The sequence below is a fragment of the Canis aureus genome, chromosome 23, assembly GCF_053574225.1.
Source record: "Canis aureus isolate CA01 chromosome 23, VMU_Caureus_v.1.0, whole genome shotgun sequence".
NCBI lineage: Eukaryota > Metazoa > Chordata > Mammalia > Carnivora > Canidae > Canis > Canis aureus.
Genome location: NC_135633.1, coordinates 33,014,370 through 33,038,002, shown reverse-complemented (window position 1 = coordinate 33,038,002; position 23,633 = coordinate 33,014,370). Strand labels below are relative to the sequence as shown.

Sequence of the window (23,633 nt, the reverse complement as noted above, 5' to 3'; positions counted from 1 at the left end):
GTTTTACTTATTTCTTAAGGATGTTTGTTGGTTGTACAATTCTAGATTGATTTGTTCTTTCTTAACATTTAAGAAGAACATTCCATAATTTTCTGACTTAAATTATTTCTTATGAGAAGTCAGTATATTTCTTATTATTGTTCATGTATATATAATGCAATTTCTTCTTCTTACTACTATACTTTATCACCGGTTTTCAGCAGTTTGACTCTGATATGCCTGGATGTGATTTTCTTTTATTTTTCCTGCACAGAGGTTTGTTGAGCTTATTAGGTCTATTAATATTTTTCATCAGATGTGGTGAAAATAGGGTCTTTTGAATTACACTTTATTTTTATTTCATTTCATATTATTCCATTTTTATTTTATTCCAGTATAGCTAATATACAGTGTTGTAGTAGTTTCAGGGGAAGAATATAGTGATTGAAAAATTCTATACATTGCTCAGTGCTTGTCATTACAACTGTACTCTTTAATACCCATTTCCCCACATATTTCCCCTGTGGTAACCATCAATCTGTTCTCTATAGTTAAAAGTCTAATTCTTGGCATGTCTCTCAAATATGAGTGAAATTATATGGTATTTGTCTTTCTCTGACTATACTTATTTCACCTAGCATTATACTCTCTAGCTCCATCTATGTTGTTGCAAGTGGCAAGATTTCATTTTTTTATGGCTAAGTAATATACCAACACACACACACAGACACACACACACACACCACTTCTTTATCCATTCATCTATCAGTGGCTGCTGATAGCTTAGCTTATCTTTGGCTGCTTCCGTATCTTAGCTATTGTAAATAATACCACAGTAAAAAATAAACATGGGGTGCATATACCCTTTTGAATTAGTGTTTTTGTACTCTTTGGATAAATACCCAGTAGTGTGATTGCTGGATCATAGAGCAATTCTCCTTTTAATTTTCTGGGAGACCTCCATGCTGTCTTCCACAGTGGTTGTACCAGTTTACATTTCCACCAACAATACATAAGGGTTCCTTTTTCTCTGCATCCTTGCTAAGTTATCTCTACCTGTGTTTTTTATTTTTAGTCATTCTGACAAGTGTGAGGTGATATATCATTGGACTTTTGATATGCATTTCCCTTGTGATGAGCAATGTTAAACATCTTTTCATGTGTATTTTGTCCATCTGCATGTCTTCTTTGGAAAAAAAAATGTCTATTCATATCTTCTGCTTATTTTTAATTGGATTCTTTGTTTTTTGGGTGTTGAGTTGTATCAGTTATGTATATATTTTAGATATTAACCCTTTATCAGATATGTCATTTGCAGATATCTTCTCTCATTTTGTAGGTTGCCTTTTAGTTTTCTTGATTTTCTTTTGCTGTGCAGAAGCTTTTTATTTTGATGAATTCCCAGTAGTTTAATTTTGCTTTTATTTCCCTTGCCTTAGAAGACACATCTGGAAGGATTTTTATGGTTTCAGATCTCACATTTAGGTGTTTAATCCACTTTGAATTTATTTTTGTGTATGGTGTAAGAAAGTGGCCTAATTTCATTCTTTTGTATGTGGCTGTCCAGTTTTCCCAACACCATTTGTTGAAGACACTGTCTTTTCTCCATTGCATATTCTTGCCTCTTTTGTCAAAGATTAATTGAACATATAATTGTGGGTTTGTTTCTGGGCATTCTGTCCTGTTCTATTGAACTGTGTATCTATATTTATGTCAGTGCTATACTGTTTTGATTACTACAGCTTTGTAATATGACTTGAAATCTAGAATTCTGATACCTACGGTTTTGTTTTTCCTTTTCAAGATTGTTTTGGCTATGCAGGGTCTCCTTTGGTTCTACTTTAGTATTTCTTGTTCTAGTTCTGTGAAAAAATGCTGATGGTATTTTGATAGGGATTGCATTAAATCTGTAGATTGCTTTGAGTAGTATAGACATTTTGACAGTATTTGTGCTTCCAATTCATGAGCATGGCATATCTCTTCATGTGTTTGTGTCATCTTCAATTTCTTTCATAGCTTGTGATCCTTGGTATAACCGCCATCAGCCTTTCCTGTTTGAGAGAGGATTTTTCAAGAAATCCCCACTTATATCACCATCACAAGGTACCACCATCTTGCCACTCAGTAGTCCACTGACAGAATGATTGCTCAGAGACTGTTTTGGGTTGCAGTACACTTCATTCTCTAGGGCTGGCTGGTAACCTGTATAGGTTACTTCTTCACAGAGTCATTGTAATCAAGGATCTGGGCTTTCAGTGGTCAGAATGTTCAATTTCACTTTGCAGTTCTTTTTGCAGAGCCTGTTTTTGGGTTTTGAACTGCTTATGCTCAAATGCAATAACATTGTCTGCTTTCTTCAGTTCTTTCTGAAAAAAAAAAAAAAGACACTAGCTCAGGAGATAGCTGAGCTTTGTGGTTTAGGAGATACATGTTTTCATCTCTAGTCTCTTACAGTTGTTTAAGTAATTAATTTTGTGCCTGAAGCTCTAGTTTCCCTTCTTTCAGTAACAAATAGTCACTCATCTCTTTTACCTTGTCTTTCAGCAGGTGGTTTTGCTTTGTTATTGCCAAAGATTGGGCTTTGACAGACTAATTCAAGCTCAAGCTCTTTGACACCATTTACAGAGTGATTAGGTTCTTCCTTTTCTGAATTAATAGCTGTGAGCTTCTCTTGCACATGTGCAGCTTTTTCTTTATTCTTCCTTTCATTTTCAATCAGCCTGATAGTTCTGGTGATAGAGCAGTCTTTCACTTCAGGTTGATACTTGAGAAGTTCATTCCTGAACTTCTAGTTATAGCTCTCCTAACTCCCTTTACATTCAGCTCCTGCTTGCTAATGTGTCAGTTATGCTTTTATTTTCTTCTTCTTGTAGCGTCTGAGCCAATTCAAAAGTTTCAATTCATTGCTTCAGCTCTGCTTCTCTGCCTCTTAGCAAATCTCTTTTATTAGAAGCTACCTCTGAGCATAAATTTCTTTGGTTTCAATATCTTGGTGCTTTTGAATTCTTTCAAGAGACATCTTTTCCTGAGAAATGAGGTTTCAGCCTTTGCTTGACAAGCTCGCCTTGGTTTCACCTCTTTAGTTAAGTTTATTCCTAGATATTTTATTATTTTTGGTGCAATTGTAAATGGGATCGCTTTCTTAATGTATCTTTCTGCTGCTTCATTATTAGTGTATAAAAATGCAACAGATTCTGTACATTGATTGTATATGCTATGACCTTACTGAATCCATTTATCAACTCTAGTAATTTTTATGTGGAGTCTAGGGTTTTCCATATATATTATCATGTCATCTGCATATAATGAAAGTTTTACTTCTTCTTTACCAAGTTGGATGTCTTTTATTCTTTTTTCTTGTCTGATTGCTGTGGCTAGAACCTCTAGTACTAGTTTGAACAAAAGTGATGAGAGTGGACATCCTCATCTTGTTCCTGATATTAGAGGGAAAGTTCTCAGTTTTCCCCCATTGAGTTTGGTGTTCATAGTGGGTTTTTCATATATGGCTTTTATTGTGTTAAGGTGTGTTCCCTCTAAACCTACTTTCTTGAGGATTTTTTATCATGAATGGATATGGTACTTTTTCGCGTGCTTTTTCTACACCTATTGAAATGAACATATGATTTTTAGCTTTTTTCTTATTGATGCGATGTATCACACTGATTGATTTGTGAATATTCAACCACTCCTGCATCTGAGAATAAATCCCCCTTGATCATGGTGAATTATTTTTTAATGAATTATTTGATTCAGGATTTTTACACCTATGTCCATCAGAGATATTAACCTATAGTTGTTTTGTTTTGTTTTGTTTTGTTTTGTTTTGTTTTGTTGGTGTGTTTATCTGGTTTTAGTACCAGGCTAATTGAGTCCTCTTAGTATGAATTTGGGAGTCTTTTTTCATCTGGTTTTTGCAGTAGTTTGAGAAGAATAGATATTAACTCTTTAAATGTTTGGTAGAATTTACCAGTGGACTTTTGCTTGTAGTAAGTTTTTTGATTATCAATTCAATTTTATTGCTGGTTATAGATCTGTACAAATTTTCTATTTCTTCCTGATTCAAATTTGGAAGATGATATGTTTCCATTTTTCTTAGGTTGTTCAATTTGTTGGCATATAATTTTTCATATTCTCTTATAATCTGTATTTCTGTGGTGTCCGTTATTTCTCCTCTTTCATTTCCCATTTTGCTTGTTTGAGTTCTCTCTCTTTTGATAAATCTTGCTAATGTTTTATCAATTTTATTTATCTTTTCAAAAACCAGATCTTGGTTTATTGATCTGTTCTCTTGTTTTTGTTTTGTTTTCTTTTTTTTTTTTTTTTTAGTTTTTATTTAAGTTATTTCTCTCCTAATCTTTATTATTTATTTTCTTCTACAACTTTTGGGTTCTGTTTGTTCATATTTTAGGTTAGCTCTTTTAGGTAAAAAATTAGGTTGCTTTTTGAATGTTTTCTTCCTTCTTGAAGTAGGCCTGTATTGCTATAAACTTCCCTTTTTGAACTGTTTTTGCTGCATCCCAAAGATTTTAGACCATTGTATTTTCATTTTCATTTGTCTGCATGTATTTTTGATTTCCTCTTTGGTTTCTTAGTTGACTCATTCATTATTCAGTAGTGTGTTATTTAACCTCTGTGTATTTGTGTTCTTTCCAGATTTTTTCTTGTGGTTGATTTCTAATTTCATAGTGTTGTAGTCAGAAAAAATACATGGAAAGACTCATCTTTTTAAATTTGTTAAGACTTGTTTTGCAAGTCTTTAATGTGTGATCTATTCTAGAGAATGTTCCATGTGCACTTGAAAGGAATGTGTATTCTGCTGTTTTAAGATGGAATGTTCTGTATATATCTGGGCCAATGTGTCATTGAAAGCTACTGTTTACTTGTGGATTTTCTGTTTGTTTGATCTACCCATTGATATAAGTGAGGTATCAACTGCCTTAAGTACTTGGGTACTCTCATGTTGGGTGCATAAATATTTATAATTGTTTTATCTTCTTGTTACATTGTTTCTTTAATGATTATACAGTGTCCTTCTTTGCCTCTTGTTATGTTTTTTTGTTTTAAAATCTATTTTGTGCAATATTAATACTGCCACCCCAACCTTCTTTTGACATCCATTTGCATGATAAAAACTCCATTCTTTTACTTTCAACCAGACCTATTTTCTACTTTAGGTCTGAATTGAGCCTCATATAGGCAGCATATAAATGGGTCTTGTCTTTAAAAAAAAAAAAAAAAAGATTTTATTTATTTATTCATGAGAAACACAGAGAGAGAGAGGCAGAGACATAGAAGGAAAAGCAGGCTCCTCACTAGGAGCCCAATGTGAGACTTCATCCTGGGACTCCAGGATCACACCCTGAGCCAAAGGCAGACACTCAACCACTGAGCCACCCAGGCATCCTGGGTCTTGTCTTTTCTAACCATTCCATCACCCTATGTCTTCTGATTCGAGCATTTAGTCCATTTACATTCAGAATAATTATTGATAGGTATGTATTTATTGTCGATTTCTTACCTGTTTTATAGTAGTTTTTTATAGTTTTCCTCTGTTCCTTTCTTGTTCTCTTCTTTCATAATTAGTTGACTTTCTTTAGTGATATACTTAGATTCTTATCTCTTTATATTTTGTGTGTCTATCACTCGTTTTTATTTTGGTTACTGTTCAGTTTATATATAACGCTTCTTCATGTAGCTATCTATATTACGGTGATGGCCATTTTAAGTTTTAACCCATTCTTTATTCCTCTCCCCCCACACACATTTTAGACATATTGTGTCATATTTTTCATCCTTTTATTTTGTGAGTCCCTTCATTATTTTTACAGACATAATTATTGTTACTGCTTTTTTTGCTTCCTACTTCCATTATTCAAACGTATTGCCTTTCCACTCACAAACTTCCCTTTAACATTTCTTGAAAGGCTGTCTTAGAGGGCTTGAATACCTTTAACTTCTGTTTGTCTGGGAAAAACTTTACCTTTTTATTCTAAATAATAGCCTTGCTGGGTAGAGTATTCTTAGCTGCAGATTCTTTTTTTTTTTTTTCCCCCTTTTTGCACTTTGAATTTATCATGCCACTCTCTTCTGGCCTGCATAGTTTCTGTTGAAAAATCCCCTGATAGCCTTATGAGGCTTTCCTTGTATGTAATTGCTTTCTTTTCTTTTGCTGCTTTAAAAATTGTCTCTTTATCACTACATTTTTCTATCTTAATTACTATGTGTCTGGTTTTGAACTTCCTTGGGGGAATCTCTGTGTTTCCTGGATGTGGATATATGCTTCATTCCCCAGCTTCAGGAATTTTTAGCAGTTATTTTATCAAATAAATTTTCTGCCTCCTTTTATTTTTCTTCTCCTTCTGGGAGCCCTATAATATGAATGTTATTATGCTTGATGAAGTCACTGAGTTCCCTAGGTCTATTCTCATTTTGCATAGCTTTCTTTCTCTCATTTGCTCAGCTTGATTACTTTCTATTACTCTGTCTTCCAGGTCACTAATTCATTCCTCTGCTTCTCTACTCTCTATTTAGTCCATCTCACGTATTTTTAATTTCATTTATTGTATTTTTCATCTCTGATGGGTTCTTTTTCATGTTAACTCTTCATTAAGAGTTTCACTGATATCTTGCACCCTTCTCAGATCCAGTACTTTATGATCATCACTTTAAATTTTCTATCAGGCATATTATTTCTATCTGTTTTACTTAGGTCTCCTGCTATGGTTTTGTCCTATTTTTTACTTCAGGCATATTCCTTTGCCTTCTGATTTTGTCTAAACTATCTATGTCTGTCTCTCTGTATTAGGAATGACAGCTGTCTCCTGCACCTGAAAGTAGTGTCTTTATCTAAAAGAGATCTTGTAGGGATCCCTGGGTGGTGCAGTGGTTTGGCGCCTACCTTTGGCCCAGGGCGTGATCCTGGAGACCCGGGATCGAATCCCACGTCGGGCTCCTGGTGCATGGAGCCTGCTTCTCCCTCTGCCTGTGTCTCTGCCTCTCTCTCTCTCTCTGTATGACTATCATAAATTAAAAATAAATAAATAAATAAAAGAGATCTTGTAGTACCCTGCTATGTGGTGTTTCTTTCACCAGATCCTGGCATCTCAGGAGTGTGTTCTATATGTGATGTGTGCACTGTGCTTTTGTGGCTGAGCTGCTTTTTCCTTCAGTCTAGTTGTCTTCAATGGCTTTATTTGCCTACTGTGGGCAGTATTTAGTCCCTATGATATTAGTAGGCCAATCTAAGGATTCCTTGGACTTGACTTGATTCAGACCAGGCATTTGCCAGAGGTGTAATAGCACCAAACTACAAGGCACATTCCTTATATTGTCACCTGAGAAGCTTTTATTGGTGGGCAGGGTCTGCAGTTAGACCAGTTGTCTGCCTCCAGCCCACTACTGGTCCCCTTGTCTGACTGATATATATGGTTATCTTTCCCTCTCTCTGAGGCAGAAGTAACCTTGAGTGGTGCTGGCCAGTGTAGGGGCTTTACTTCCAGACCTGTGGCACCACCCTGTATTGGAGAGGGTGGATTTGCAGAAGCATAGCGCAGGGAGCAATGGGGTACAGTGATGGTGCTAACAAGCTTTGAGTACTATCAGTCCTCTGCAGGAGGGGTACTGCAGTGTCTGGACTGAGGCAGGCTGTTCAGAGAAGTGGATTGGTAAAGCACAGTGTAGGGTACTGACAAGTTAAGCAGCAAGTCCAGCAGATGGGTAGGTGTTTATGTTGGCCGGAGGCAGAAGAGGGAAATGGTATCTGACATTTCCTTTCTTCCTAGAGGAGTTTCCCAGTGATTTCTTCCAAATAACCCTTCCATATGCCCCAGGTGCCTTTGAACCTTCTGCTTCTATGCTGTATCTCCAAGGGTAGGGACTCCATTTCCTCTAGCCCACCTGCTCACCCAGAGCTGAGCTGCTTTTTTTCTTTTCTTTTTTTTTTTTGAATCCCATCTTTTAAGTCATGCTGGTTGTAACAACTCACAAAATTCAGCCTCTATGGTTTTCAAAGCCAAATGTTATGAGAATTCATCTTTCCCAGCTGTGGGGGCCTTTTTCTCTCCTCTCCCTGTGCCAGTGGTGTGCCTTCCTCCCCTCAGACAGTCCCACAAGTCTGTTTAGTTCCCAACTGTGTCTCTGCCTTTCCTCTCCTCTTCAAGTGTGGTCTCTTCTTTACATTTAGTTGTGGAGTCTATCTTGCCAATCTTTGGGTGGTTTTCTGGGTTATTTACACTAATGTGAGTGCTATTTAGTTGTACCTGTGGGGCAGAGTGAGTCTAGGGTCTTCCTACTCTTCCATCTTCCCCAGAAGAGCTGTTTTCATCATTTCTTTAACATTTTCCTGCTTCTCATTCTCTTCTAGTACTCCCATCACAAATTTTGGCTGTTAGGTATTTTCAAACAGATGAATGAGGATGTATTCCCCCACCCTCCACCTTCCCGTCTCCAGTCTTTTGACTCTTTATGCTTTAGTCTATAGAATTTCTATTGCCATGTCTTCAAGCTTATTTCTATTTTCTTTTGAAGTGTCCAATCTAATGGTAAATGCTTACTAAGGATTTTTCATTGCAGATGCTGTGTGCTTTACTTTTATAATTTTTCTCTTTTCTGATAGTTTCCATTTCTGTTCATATTTTCTATTCATTGCTTTAAAGTCTTTTTCTGCTAATTTTAACATCTCTGGATATATTTATGTTTGCTCTTTTTAATATTTAAATAATTTAAATTTTAAATATTATGTTTTTTCTGCTTTTTCGTGTGTCAAATAATTTGTTATTGTATTTGACCATTGTGGGTATTATATTGAAAATATTTTACATTTTGTTGGTTTTCCTTGGAAACTGTTGATTTTTTTTTTTAATTTTTTTTTTTTAAATGTATTTATGATAGTCACAGAGAGAGAGAGAGAGAGGGGCAGAGACACAGGCAGAGAGAGAAGCAGGCTCCATGCACCAGGAGCCTGACGTGGGATTCGATCCCGGGTCTCCAGGATCGCGCCCTGGGCCAAAGGCAGGCGCCAAACCGCTGCGCCACCCAGGGATCCCGAAACTGTTGATTTTTATTCTGACATAATTTACTGGAAATCAGCTTGATTCATTAAAAAACTCTGATTTTAAATTTTGTGAAGATGATTCTACCATAGTCCTTATTATAAGACCGATGTAACTCTTTTTCTAAAAAGTGTTTCTTTTGTTTTTTTTTTTTTTTTTTTTTGCTTTTTGTTTTTTTGAGGAGTCCTAAATTCAATACCTGGGTTATTCAGGAGAGTTACTCATCTGGACTGCTCAAAGTGTCTGTATCTTTCAATATTGTACTGTCAGAGGGATTTCTACTTACCTTGCAGCTTTCTAGTAGCTGTTCTCTTCCTGGCCTTGAAAAATCTCACTATACACATGTGTAACTTGGTATTTAGCCAAAGAGTAAAGGACCTCCTATCCTTATTTTTAGTGCTACTTTGTGTATCTCTATCCTGGTATTCTCTCTTACAAATTCCAGCTGCCCCAACTTGCAGTTGTTGCTTCCTGCCTTAGCAAGGCCACCATCCTCTGCTTAAGTTGTGAAAAATATTGATGCTGAATCTCAGTTCATATCTCCTAGATTGTAATTTCTTGGATTTTTGAAAGTCCACAGTTCTTATCTGTTTAGATTCATTGTGGGGAAAAACAAACAAACAAAAAGAACTTTTTAATTTTAGGAAGATTAGGGGAGACTTTGTGAGTGAAAGATCAATTCATTTGCAATATTTCATGTGACAAATATTGAAAATATGAACTAGAGCAGCAGAAATGAGATTGAAAGACATGAACAGATATCAGGGATATTTAGGAAGTTACCATATCACCATATTTGTTTATAGATAAAGGAAGGAAAAGGGACAACATCTAACACAATCATTAGCTCCTGCATGATGTTGATAATAATGCCACCAAAGAAGAAACCAAGTACATAAATGGAATGATGACTTCACTTAAACATATATTTCATTTTGCAATGTCCTGATAAAATATGATGAGGACCTGAATAAGACAGTAAATTGGAAACTGGAAAAAGATAATAAACATAAGGTATATCTATCAAATACCATTAACAATATTTGGTGTCCTACTAGATGTAGGTAGGAGAGAGACTCAGAAGTTTCTAGTTTAAGTAGTAATGCAGTAAATTGAGATTGAGAACACTGTTGAATGTGCTAGTTTTGAGTTGGAAGTATTGGGACAATCAGGGGAGGTAATGAATTCTAAATTGCACTTAGTGATTTTGAGGACACATAGGCAAAAAAGTCTATTTAGTGGCCAAATATGTAGGCATAATGGCAAGGAGAGGGGTACAGTTTAGAAATAGAATATTTATTTTATTGACCATTTTGACCAGTCAGCTGTTACTTTGCACATTATGAAAAAGCAAAGCAGAGCAAAGAGTTAGTTGTGAGTCCAAATGATGAGCAGATTGTAACAAAAAAAGAAAGAAATAAAAAAGAAAAAAATGCATTTGGGAAAATTCTAAACAGTGTGTGTGTATTGTGTGTGATTACCTTTTTTCTGGTGTTGTTATTCTGTGTCATTGCAATCGATGTAATTGGATCTTGTGCATACTTTACAACATGTGTTTTGCCCAGATGAAGAGTAATCACAACAAGTAATTTGAACTTGTCATTTGGTAGCATTACTATAAATGGCAGGAGAATATTCCGTTAAATCTTTATGACTTGGATATGCATTTTTGTAACCATTCCAAAAAATTTACTAAAGGTGGCAGATGCCTGGTGGAAATCTTCCTGTTAGACTGTTCTTGTGGTGAAAAAAAAACCATAATGGACATTTTGTCCTCCACTCTCCTGTGTATTTTTACTCTGTAGAATCACAGGGAAGCACATCACCTGCTTTCCTGCACACACATATTTAGACATATGCACATCCTATAGGTAAATAAGAATCTGAATATGGAATGATTTCTGTACTACTTTGCTATTTGGGGGGGAAAGTCAAGTCACCAAGTCTCTTCTGCAATGGGCTTACAGTTTTTCGAGCACTCTGTTATCTATCATGCTTCTCTGTGATTCACTCTCTTTCCTATAGTTGGAATGCCCTTTATCTACTTTTCCTCCCTTGTCCTGGTTCCCTGTTATTGTTCAAGATTTTCTTGTAGTGTTCTTGCCTTAGACTGATGTAGATACTCCCATGTGTGCTTCTTATGTGATTACTGTGGGATACTATATGTGTAGGACACTATATGTGCAGCATTTGAGCTCTTATTATTCTGCTATGTCAGTTATTTGAGCAATCCGATATATGACTGTGATCTTCCTGAGATCAGAAACATTTTCTTACTCATCTTTTTATAGCCCCAGTATATTGCACTGTGCCTAGAACATGACAAGCCTTTAACCGACCACTCGACCATCACTCCTAACCCTGAGTGAATTTGTCTTTTTATTAGTCAACAAAATCAGAACTTTCTCTTGGGTAAAAGTGAGGAGCAAATAGGCACGTGCTGAACTCTATCCTAGGCACTATAGAGATTTACAAACCCTGTCATGAATTCTTTGTAATTAAGACAAAGTAAAATAAATATTCAATCCGTGTGTAAATAGAAACATCTAATAAAATTTAAAAAATGGAGTGGTAAATTCTCTTGAGAGTCTTCATGGGAGAAATATCATTGTCTCTCTGCTCTAGAAATATGTAAATTTCTCTGGCCAGAAAAAAGAGTGTAGCAAAGATTGAGCAAAGGCAGAGAAGCATGGGAACACAGGTACAGCTATGGGGGGTGAGAGCTAGTCAGTTCTCTAGGGCAACTGCTTTAATAGAGAAGGAAGCAAGGCCAAGGTGCTGATCTGAAATGGGTGGAATTAGGTAGTAAATGCAGTCAGCCACAAACATGAACACCTGCATCTGAAAGAATTATTAAAATTGCTGTAGGTATGTGTGTGCTATTATGAAAACAAATTTAGTGCATGTGTTTATAAATTTTCATTTATTGTGAATATTTTAAACCCAGGTTATCAGATACAAGGTAAAAATACTGGACAAACGACTTATGGTAATTTGAAAACCAGCAGTAATAAGCAGTTGCTTTTCTTTAAAAAAACACAACAACAAATTATGTAGGGAGACGACACTATAGGAAACCTTAAAAATATATATCTATCTATCACTGGTATATTATATAAATTATAGATTAAAATTAAAATTTCAGTATGTTGGCCTTGATAAATTGAATATTGTCTACTATTCTTTTCCTTTTCATCCACCTTCTTTAACTTTCAGTTTCTATCATTGCAGTCTTTTGCATAATGTCAGGTTTAGCCAGTAAATTTCTCTATAAGAAAATAGAAAAGAAACAAACAAACCTATCTACTGCCCATTCCTATTAATTGACAACAGTAATGACATATTAGTATTTGTTCTCTTACCTAGTAGAAGTGTTATAGAGGTCTACCCATTGCCTGGAAACTTGATCTTGTCAAATGAATCAATAATGAAAGTACAAATTTATATGAAGGGATATAGGTAAATACCTTTAAACAGTATCTACCATCACAAGAAAGATACATTCAAATCCTAAACCTCAGTACCTATGAATATTATTTTATTTGAAAATAGGTTGTTTTCTTTTTTAAGATATAACTAAGTTAAGGTGAGGCCATACTCTATTAAGTGTCCTAAAGCCAGTAACTGGTGTCCTTATAAGAAGGCCATGTAAACGCATGACTCATGTAAAAGATCTTGTGACAGCAGGCATATATTGAAAAACAAGCCAAAGAATGCCAAGGATTTCTGACAAACATTAGAAACTAGGAAGAGATAAGGAAAGATCCTTACCTAGAGCCTTCAGAAAAGCATGGTCTTGAACAAATCTTCACTTTGGACTTCTAGCTTCCCAAAATGTGAAATAACAGATTTCTATTGCTTTAAGCCATTTGGTTTATGCTAACTTGTTAGAGCAGCCCAAGAAACTAATTCAGTGTGTTAATATAGCACTCTTCATGCTCACTAAATTAGGTGTTATAGTATGAAGTGAAATCCCTGAACAGCTCTTCGGAGTGCACCTATACCAGTTTCCTTTAAGAGAGAGAAACTTATAGAATTGGCACAACATGCCAGTCATAGGCTTTGATTATCAAAGAGATAATGATTGCCAGTTCCAACTCTAATCAGTTGTGTGACACTGGGCAAAACATTTATTTTTTTTAAAGATTTTATTTATTTATTTATTTATTCATGATAGACACAGAGAGAGAGAGGCAGAGACAAAGGCAGAGGGAGAAGCAGGCCCCATGTAGGGAGCCCGACATGGGACTCAATCCCAGGATTCCAGGGTCATGCCCTGGGAAGAAGGCGGTGCTAAACCTCTGAGCCACCCAGGCTGCCCTGGGCAAAACATTTACTTCTCTCACCTTCATTTCCCTATCTATATAATGGCACTAGTTGGCCCTTTTCTATGGCCTAAAGAGATTAAGTCCTTCAGGATAGCACAACTAGTAGGATATAGAATCAAGCCTTATGGTTCAAAGGCTTCTAGTTTATCCCACAAGGAAATATATATGTAATATGTACCTGCTCAAAAGATCTATGAAAACTCTAAAGGAAGTTCAGCCATTCTGATAGGCCAAATCAGTGAAACTTTTTCAAAACAAGTGGAGTTAGAGTGGCTACATCTAGCCCAAGGAAAATTTTGATAGGTGGCAATGTCAGGGGCCATACAGACAAGTCAGGGACTAGGACTCAAATCCAGCAAAGATGTTGAGGCTCCAAAGTGGGTGGCTTTTGCCGTTTTAAATGAACAGCAAATAGACCCATGGGATTAAGTAAATGTAGTAGAAAATGAGGTCAGAGAAGTAAGTCAGGCCAATTCTGCAGGGCCTAATTACTTGCTGAGTTCTGGAATGCATTCTTGTTAGCAAGACACCATTGAAGATTTTTAAGCAAGAGAGTGGCAAAATATATGAGTTCTATGAACGTCATTCAGTAATTCAGATTTAGTCATTTAAAGGTATAGTTTATAATAACATAACATTATGTAATACATATCTATATCACAGGTTTTGCATGCATAGTTATATTGACATTTATGTTTATCTTTATCTGAAAGGATATGTACCAAAATGATAGCAGTGATTATCTCTAGTAATAGATATCTGGGCAATGCTTACTTTTACTTTTACTTTTTTGGTTTGTGTTTCCCAACTTTTCTGTAATGAACTGCTTTTTATGTCAGTAACATGGCAAAATTCAATCTAGGGACAAAAAGGCCAGAGGAAGAATGTAGCAGTAATTCAGAACAGAAAAGGTAAGGCCCTGTGCCATGGCTGAGTCCAAAGCAGGCATGAAATACATTTCCAGGTAGAACTGATAGGATTTGACAATGATTCATAGGGGGAAGATGTTGGAGAGGTGGATCTGAAGATGACACAAATATTTCTGTTCAAGACAATAGGAAGGGTGGAGCTTCCATTAACTGAAAGAGGGAGATCCCAAAAGAAAGAGGTTTGAGCAGAGGGTCATGAGAGGTATAGATAATGAGGTTAGTTTGAGACATACCGAATTTGAGGTGACAGCTAGACTGCCATGATTTTGAGAAGAAGTCACAAGGGCTATCTCAGAGGGCCAAAGTGTTGAGATAGAAGGAGACAATAGATATGGTAAGATATTTCCAGAGGAGCTTTAAAAAGCCAAATGATGATAAGTATAATTGTCTGCCTGGTAATAAAATCTCAGAAGACTTCTGATGTAGGTAGATTCACATGAATTGTTTTACTAAGAGATATAAAGTGATGCATTCTTAGAAGATAGATATAATTCACAAATTATAGTTAATGTGCTGTGGAATTATTAGGCGTTCAAATATAACTAAAAATGCAGTAAACTCAACCACCTCATAATAAGGAGCTGACAAGCGACGCAGAAAGTCTGCTTGAAAAAATACATCCCTGCTGCTTGTCACAGTGTCGTCCCAGATTAGGTACATAAATAAACATGTCACTCACAGTGTTTTCACATACTCCCACAAGACTGTCAGCAAAATGGGGTAAGAGAACAAAATCACAGGCCTGACTAACAGAATCAAACAAATAATAGTAACAAAAAAAGAAGAACCCTCTTGGCTCAATGTTATGTGCCTATAGATTATGGAGGAAGAGCCCATGTGTGTCTGGGAGAATGCAGTAAAGCCTGCCCATCCTAGTGGAGTCACCTTCAGAGTCTAGTGATCACATTGTTCCTTTTGGCAGCATTTTGAACACCATATTAAAAAAAAAAAAATGACACCACACACACATATGCCATATTGCCATGTCAGTAGTAGAGACTATCTGGCATTGTTACTCTATTGTGTGACCTTCTTGCCAGATGAGTGAACAGAAACTGTGGTGCAGATGAATGAGAGTTTGATCCATAAGGTTTTAGTCAAATTGCTCATATTTTTGAGCCTCAGCTTCATCAGCTTAATTGGGATTATGATAGCAATCTACAATGGATTGGGAGAAATGACTTAAAGAAGGTATTCAAAGAGTTTAGAGTGTCCTAGTTAAAAGTGGAATATTGGGGAAAAAATTCATCTCTCTCCCTTCTGAAAGCCACCTGAAACAATAGTAAAAGGTTAAATAGTAAAAGTACAAAGAAGCAGAAATTTACCAGGATAAAGAGAACAGAAGAGTAGAAAGAAAAAAAAAAAAAAAAAAAGGGAGCTGGAAAACAGAAGATGAGTAGGAATTGATTTAGCTGACATGAGAAAACTGAATTCTAAGCTATTTAGTAGGACAATTGGAAAGCAACAGTGTTTGTGCCAGAGATCTTTAAATCACTCAAGAATTTGCAGCATGAGGGACCTCTGGAAGCAGGAGTAGGAGCAAGTGGGGGAGGATAAAATGGGTTGAAAGCCTCTTTAAGCTAGATCCTCCTATTCCATCATCTAGACTATGTGACTAAACAACAGGATTCCTTTCTTTTGCTTCCCATCAAAACAGAAGATTAGATTATTTCTTTAGACCAAGTAAAATTAAGTGTGTCTTTGTTTCGGGATATGATACTGAATGAAAATAATGAAAATAAGTAAAAATTTGCATAACAAAATAGAGTTGAAATCCAGCCTTCCTCCCCTACTTTACTATCATAATCCGGATAGCTAGTTTAGACTTCCATTCTGGATCTTGGAATTCCACCCTGCCCCCCACCTACCCAGATGAAACATTTTAGATCAAGAGAAGCATTTAAAGATACTGATGTTAAGTCACTAAACACACACACACACACACACACACACTTACACACACACGCACGCATGCACTCACGCACACAAGTTTTCTTTTCTTTTTTGTAAATTTTTTTTATTTATTTATGATAGTCACACACACAGAGAGAGAGAGAAGCAGAGACATAGGCAGAGGGAGAAGCAGGCTCCATGCACCGGGAGCCGACGTGGGATTCGATCCGGGGTCTCCAGGATCGCACCCTGGGCCAAAGGGAGGCGCTAAACCGCTGCGCCGCCCAGGGATCCCCTGTTTTTGTTGTTGTTGTTGTTGTTGTTGTTTTTGCACACAAGTTTTCATTTGAAAACCAGACCAGGGCAGCCCAGGTGGCTCAGTGGTTTAGCGTCGCCTTGAGCCCAGGGCCGGATTCTGGAGACCTGGGATGGAGTCCCACGTAGGGCTCCCTGCATGGAGCCTGCTTCTTCCTCTGCCTGTCTCTCTCTCTCTCTCTCTCTCTCTCTCTGCGTCTCTCATGAATAAATAAATAAAATCTTAAAAAAGAAAAAAAAAAAAAAGGACCAAAACAAAGAGAAATAAGCAACTGGAGGAACAGAGACTATGCAGGAAAATAGAAAGATCAAAAGAATCTGTCCTTAATACTTCTTGTGAATATAAAACCCAAAATAGGCTGTCCTATGTAACATGTAGTCTTAGCCACAAATGCCTATTTAAGTTCAAATTAAGTAAAATTAAATAAAATAAACATCCTGTTCCTAGTGGGTACTGTATTTAGAAGCATATAATGTAGAACATTTCCATCATAGCAAAAAATTATGTAAAGTGCTAATGAAGAATAAGAATTAGGAATCTTAAAAAAAGAGGCTTCAGAAATTAAAACCATGAGAAGGAGAACTGGAAGATACAGGTAAGGAAATATTGCAGAGTAGAACAAAATACAGAGGAGAGAAAAGATAAGATTCATCTAGGAGGTCCAAAACCAAATTAAAATGTCCAGAAACGTAATCAGAAAGAGAGAAAATCACTTAAGAGATAATGTCCTAGAATTGAAGGACATGCTTTTTTGATCAATGTCCCTGTTCATGAACCAGCATAATGGACAAATTTCACCTATGTCAAAGTACACTACCATAATATTTCAGAACACTGGGAAGAAGAAAATCCCAAAATATTCCAGACAATGGGGAAAAATACATAATATATGAAAGTTTAGAAATCCAAATAATTTTGCATGAATTTATCAATAGCAACACTGGAGCTAAGAAAAGAAAGTTATTACTAATCTAGAATTCTATATATATAGTCAAATATATCAACTTTATGGGTAAAATAAGGTTATTTTATATGCATACATGGTAGGACTCAAACATTTAGCTCCTGGAGGAGAAGTTCCACCAAAACAAAGAGTAACCCAAGAAAGAGAAGAAATGAGATTCTGGAATTGCATGATCTAATTTAAGGGAATGGAAGGGAGAAAGAAGGAGTAAAGAGAAGGAGAAAAAGAGAAGGGATTTGGGGATAATGGTATGAAAGTGATGAGAGAATCCCAAATGACAGCTATCCACTAAAGATAGCAATGAGTGTGTGAAGAAGGTGCAAAATGCCTTGGAGAGATGCCCTCAGTACACTAAAACTGAGAGAATTCTGATGTATTTGAATATATTGAGAAAAGATATGGACAACTGGAAGAGAACTTGAAATTTAATTATAAAGTGCCTAGAAAACTAAGTAAATATATATCCTATTAACTTTAAACAAAACATAGTATTTGATAACATAGAAAAAGTAATTATAGTATACTATATGGCTAGGCAGTGAACCAGTTTCACATACTCAAATAAATATAAAAATACTGAATATTGAACTGACAATACTTAGGATAAAACTATGTTGAATGGTTGGGGGCAATGAGAATTCTGCATGTTATTTTTAAGTGTGAGAACCATATCTTCATAGATAGGTAATACCAGAATCTAAAAATCAATAAATAACAATATAACATAACTTAGAGATAAGGTAGTAACATTAAAGTGTGTTTGCCTCTGCAAAACATTACATGTGAGGAAGGGAGTTTAGAGCATTGCTTGTAGACAGTTTGACTTTTAGCTATGTACATCTATTATTTTGATAAAATTTTTTAATATTAGTATATTAATAAAAGTTTAGCATGTTGCATGACATATATCAACTCAATAAATGGTAGCTGGATCTGAATCAGAAATATAACCAACTTTATGTTTACTATGACTAAACCTTTTTCCTTTTAGAAAAGGAAAACCACTATCAAATACACATAATTAGAAATGTTTATGTAGGGGCGTCTGGGTGACTCAGTCAGTTGAGCATCTGACCCTTGATTTTGGTTCAGGTCATGATCTCAGGCTCCTGAGATGAAGCTTTATATCAGGCTCTGCAATCAGTGGGGCATCTCCTTGAAATTCTCTCTCTCCCTCTTCCTCTGCTCTGCCCCCACCCCATGCTTTCACTCATGCATGAAAACTCTTTCTCTCTCAGATAAGTAAATAAATATTTTTTTGAAAAAAGAAGTGTTTATTTAAGTTTATTATGTTGAACTAAATTGTCCTATAGGCTTGGAATCACAGAGCCTACAGATCCATAGATATGTTTTCTCTTTTCTTTTCTTCCTATTCTTTCTCCGTTCTCTTTCTCTCCTTCCCAACTACCTCTCCCTTTCTCTCATCTGTTCTCAGTATTTTAAATCAAGATTTTTTGTTAGCATCTCTTGGAAAGAAGAAGATATGGCATTAGTGGCCCATGTCCTTACATGGCAATAATGAGCTGAAGTTAACTAGTGATTTCCCCATTTAAATGAGGTATATGCTCTCCAGTTTGCCATAGACCTACAACAACCTTTTGCTTCTTCCTGAACCTGACTTTATGAAAGTGCATTATTTATCTGATATCGACATGGGAATAGTGAAGTCTCCATTTTCAACTGTCACTTAAAAAATGAGGAGCCATTTTTACTCTGATGACATTTACTATTGGTTAAGTCTTATAGGCCTATTTGCATTCTCATGCAAATGTCAACTTGACTGGTGGATATGAGTGGAATTTGCAGAAGGGACTGTGACTGGGGACATAATGTGAGAGCCACTATTACAGGGAGACACATTTGGCACCTGGGCACTTGATGAGATTTCCTAGGAGCCAGGGTGTCTGGAGATGGGGACCATTGACAGGGGTAGTAAGAATGTGTGGGTGTGGTCCTTCAAGACTGCTGTGTGATTCTTGTCAGAAATGCTGGAAAGTGGCAGAGATAACATGAACAGAAGGATCTCTGTTAATACTCTAGAATCCCTACATTCCTTCCAAAGACATGCTAAAGTCAGGGAGGTCTTTAGTATCAGGGGCTTTGAGCTTGGCTTTATAGAGGACCTACTATATAGATATAGTTCATAATCTATGTGGGTAACACATTAATAAAAAATTAGAATATAGTAGAAACATGATTTTTAGAAAATGCAAAGAAAGCACAGAACATAGAAAAGAGCTAGCTGACTTTGTAGGGACTGAAAGAAAGTTTCAAGGAGTGACACGTGAAGATCATCTTGATAAACCAGAGATCAATAGATGGATTAAGGGGAAAATTCACACTGTAAATACATTTAGAGAGATTTAATTTACTTATCAAATTATTTAATAATTTATTCATCCACTCAATTCAGTATATGAAGGACATAGACAGTGTACACAGGATGTACAGACCTTGTTCTCAGAAAGCTTACAGTGTAGTGTAAAAGACAGATACATGCAGTTAGCACAGTAGAAGCTAATAAATGACAAAATAGCAGTAAGTAAAAAAGTAACAAGGATGCTTGACTCTCTGAGGAAGTCGACAGCTCTAGAATGATTACTGAATTCCAGAGAAACTGATTTCTCTGAGAAACCATGATGCTATGATTGACTTTTACAATGAAGAGATAGAGAAGAGGAGAAATCTGATGAGCTAAAAATTAAATGGTCTAAGGAATAAAAGGAAGAAAATATATCCAAAAATAGTGAGAACTATTGAATCAGAGATTGGTTCTTTGTTAATAAGCTTTTAAATATATATATATATATATACATATATATATATTTACTTTTATATATATATATACCTTTATATATATATATATATATATATATATATATTTAAAAGCTTATCTCTCTCTCTCTCTCTCCCTATATATATATATATATATATATATATATATGGAACAAAAAACAGTGATCTAGATCAACACTTCCTAGAATATGTTACCAAAGTTTGATTCCTTGAAATACATTTCAAAGTAAAGCTCATCTCTTTGACAAAGCGAGGCTTGATCTGCCATATACACTACTATTATGGTTCATTGGGCATAGTATACATTCCTTAATTTTAAGTTACCCTAGGTTGTCAAAAAAGGCAAAACAATAAATAAATAGATAGATAGATAGATGATAGATGATAGATAGATAGATAGATAGATAGATAGATAGATAGATAGATAGATAAAACTTGGGAGATCTAAAATATTTGATTTTATGAAAAAGACCTACTAAATCCACTCAGCCATTTCAAGGATTAAGAAGATTCTGTGCAGCAAAAACATGAAATGTCCTTTAGTGTTGAAGCAAAGAATCGTTACATTTTTATTTAGTCTAAAAACTTAGAGATGCCTGGGTGGCTCAGCGGTTGAGCATCTGGCTTCGGCCCAGGGTGTGATCCCAGGGTTTCAGGATTGAGTCCCACATCAAGCTTCCTGCATGGTGCCTGCTTCTCCCTCTGCCTATGTCTCTACTTCTCATGAATAAATAAATAAAATATTTTTAAAAATTTGAAAAAAATAAAACTTGATATATTTGCTTCAGTACTATGATATAAAAGTCTTATGACTCAGAGTTAGACAGGTTGCTTTATATCTAGGCAGGATAAGATGTGGAAAGAGAGATTTAGAGTCAAGTGGAACTGTACTTGAATTTTTGCATTGCCATCTAACAGGGGAAATATAAGTCAAGTAAGTCAAGTAACTTCTTTCTTCCGACTTTATTTTCTTCATTTGTAAAAGAAGAATGGTTCTGCCTCACTTCCAGGTCTTTCAGTAGCCCGTGCTTACCCTAAAGCTATCTGTTTATAGTTTGATATCACAGTCCTTAACTAATACTTTCTAAGGACCAGCAACTATATCTTTTTTTTTTTTTTTTGTCTTCTTCTTTCTGTATATTCAGTATCTACCAATCCCTGTATATTCAGTTTCTGTGCGCCTGGCACATAGAAGTCATGCAACTGATGTTAGTGGCCCCATAATAAAAGAATTTCCTCGAATGAGTGACAGTAATAAGAATTCTCTTCATTACTGATAGTCTTTTCTGTCCCACCTCGTACATATATGCTCACACATACCCCGTACACCAGAGGCACAGTTTGAAGCTTTTTCAATAAAAAAAAAAAAAAAAAAAATAGCTCAGTCAACACAGAGAGACACACGGTGATGCCATGTGGTAGTGAATACAGTATGAATTAAAACCATGGCTCTTTTATTAGCTGCTTCAGAACGGGCCTCCTCATGAGCATTCAATTTAGATTTAAAAGATCAAGGAGGAAAGTTATTGCATTCTAATTACCTTTAACTTCCACCTTTACATGGTTGGTTAGAGATGACAGGATAACTGCCAACTGGGTAGAGATGTTTCCATGAGAGAAGAGGGGTAGATGTTTCAGTGTCCCTTCCTCCCACCTTTCTGGCCCAATAGGTTCCATCATTTTCACTTATCTCATACTTCCAACAATGTCGCAGGGTCAAAACAGCCTCAGTATAAACAAAGAACAGTCTCTCTATATCAGTCATGAAGCTGAAAATCTAAATGTGGCAGATGAGTTCTACCTTAGTAAGATAGTAAGTTCCCTCCCTCTCGAGTTGTCCCTCCTTGTTTCTCTGTGTGTTCCCATAAAGCCACATTCCCCCATTGTAAAAATATATTTTATGTCTGTTTCTTTCACAAAGACTATGTTGGGGGTAGATAATGAGTTTTTAGATTTCTTTATTCTTAGGACTAACACATAGCAGTTATTCAATACATGTTTATTGGTTGGATAAATGATATAATCAAACATGGGTGGAACAACCATGTGGCCGGGAACATATAAGTATCTGGTACTTAAAGTATCTGGTACAGGTGGGTTCTCAGCTCTGTTCTTCATTTGTACAGCTCTCAGTTATTAGGCTCTAGAGATGCAAAGCAAAGGGCTTCTTCCTGACAAGTCCATCTGTCATCCTTGATTAATTCTTTCTGCTGGTGTGGATGGAAAGAAACCAAGAGAAACTCACTTTCCTTTTTTTCCCCCTTAGATCCTTAAGTCACTTGGAGTCATCTCACGATTTAGGTTTCTGTTCATTGTCTTGGGTTGAAGAGACTTCTAGACAGAAGTTACATCTAGCTCTCAAGTGAAGCTCCTGAGCCTTCCTACTCAAGATGACATTAAGAAAGTGGAAGAGAGAGAATAAATGATTTTTATACATTCTTTTACTTTTGCCATAGTGATTGCCCTATGAGATAATGGGTAGCCTGGAAGTGGGTTGTTGTGGGTGGTGGTTACAGTAACATAGACCTAGGATCCATTATTGCTATGACACCAGGCAGATGTTTCAATGAGAGGACTGGAGAAAACAGAGAAAAGATGTGGTTGATGACACATGATAAGGACTACATGAGACACATGATCTTATTTAACCCTTAGAGCAATTTTATGAAGTGTTACCATTATTCATTTTATAGATGCGTAAATGGACATTGAGAGAATTTCTATAATTTGTTCAAGGTCACACAGCTAGTAAGTGGTGAAACCAAACCTCAAATCCATCTATGGTTGGCTTATTCCAATAAGCATGTTATTAACTGCTATGCCATATTGCCCCAGGCAGATGTACATGATCTTAGAAAAAATGCTAATGTACTACATAAATGCAATGTTATTCTATCTTTACTCTTGCTAAGCTAGTGCTAAATTTGTTTTTAAAAGAGCTGTAAACTTCAGTCCCCAAGCCTAACATCTGCCAGAGCTTTATTTTGTGTGTGTGTTTTTCCTTTATTATTATTATTTTAGTTTAAGAAATTTTCCAGTATCTCATCTACATCTTTCTAGAACATATGTAGGTTTGGGGTGGGCAGAGTTGTGAAGGCTGATTAGATATCAAAGTACCAGCTGTGGGTCTCACTTCTGCTATTCCCTTCCTTGGCAGTCAAATAAACACATACAAAAAATAGAAATAATGGAAGAGAGTGCAATATTTTAGTTATGCTCTCCAAAAAAGTAGACAGACTTTACATATCCCCATTATGCATTTGCCCCACTGTGTTGCCATGGGACAGTGAGAGAGCAGAGCAGCATGTGTGTGCACTATTGAAGATGAACAAGGTAAGGGAGATATTATACAGGAAGATCTCTTCCTCCTGGATGGAG

The 23,633-nt window shown here is 36.1% G+C and overlaps 1 protein-coding gene and 1 pseudogene across 1 annotated transcript in view; one reads left to right on the top strand and one right to left on the bottom strand.

Annotated features, from left to right (window-relative positions):
* TENM4 (teneurin transmembrane protein 4) overlaps positions 1-23,633 on the top strand; it is a 2,712,352-nt gene that overhangs the window by 1,039,156 nt on the left and 1,649,563 nt on the right. The gene's annotated exons all lie outside the window — the stretch shown is intronic.
* Positions 1,980-21,935, bottom strand: LOC144295185 (centriole and centriolar satellite protein OFD1 pseudogene; annotated as a pseudogene).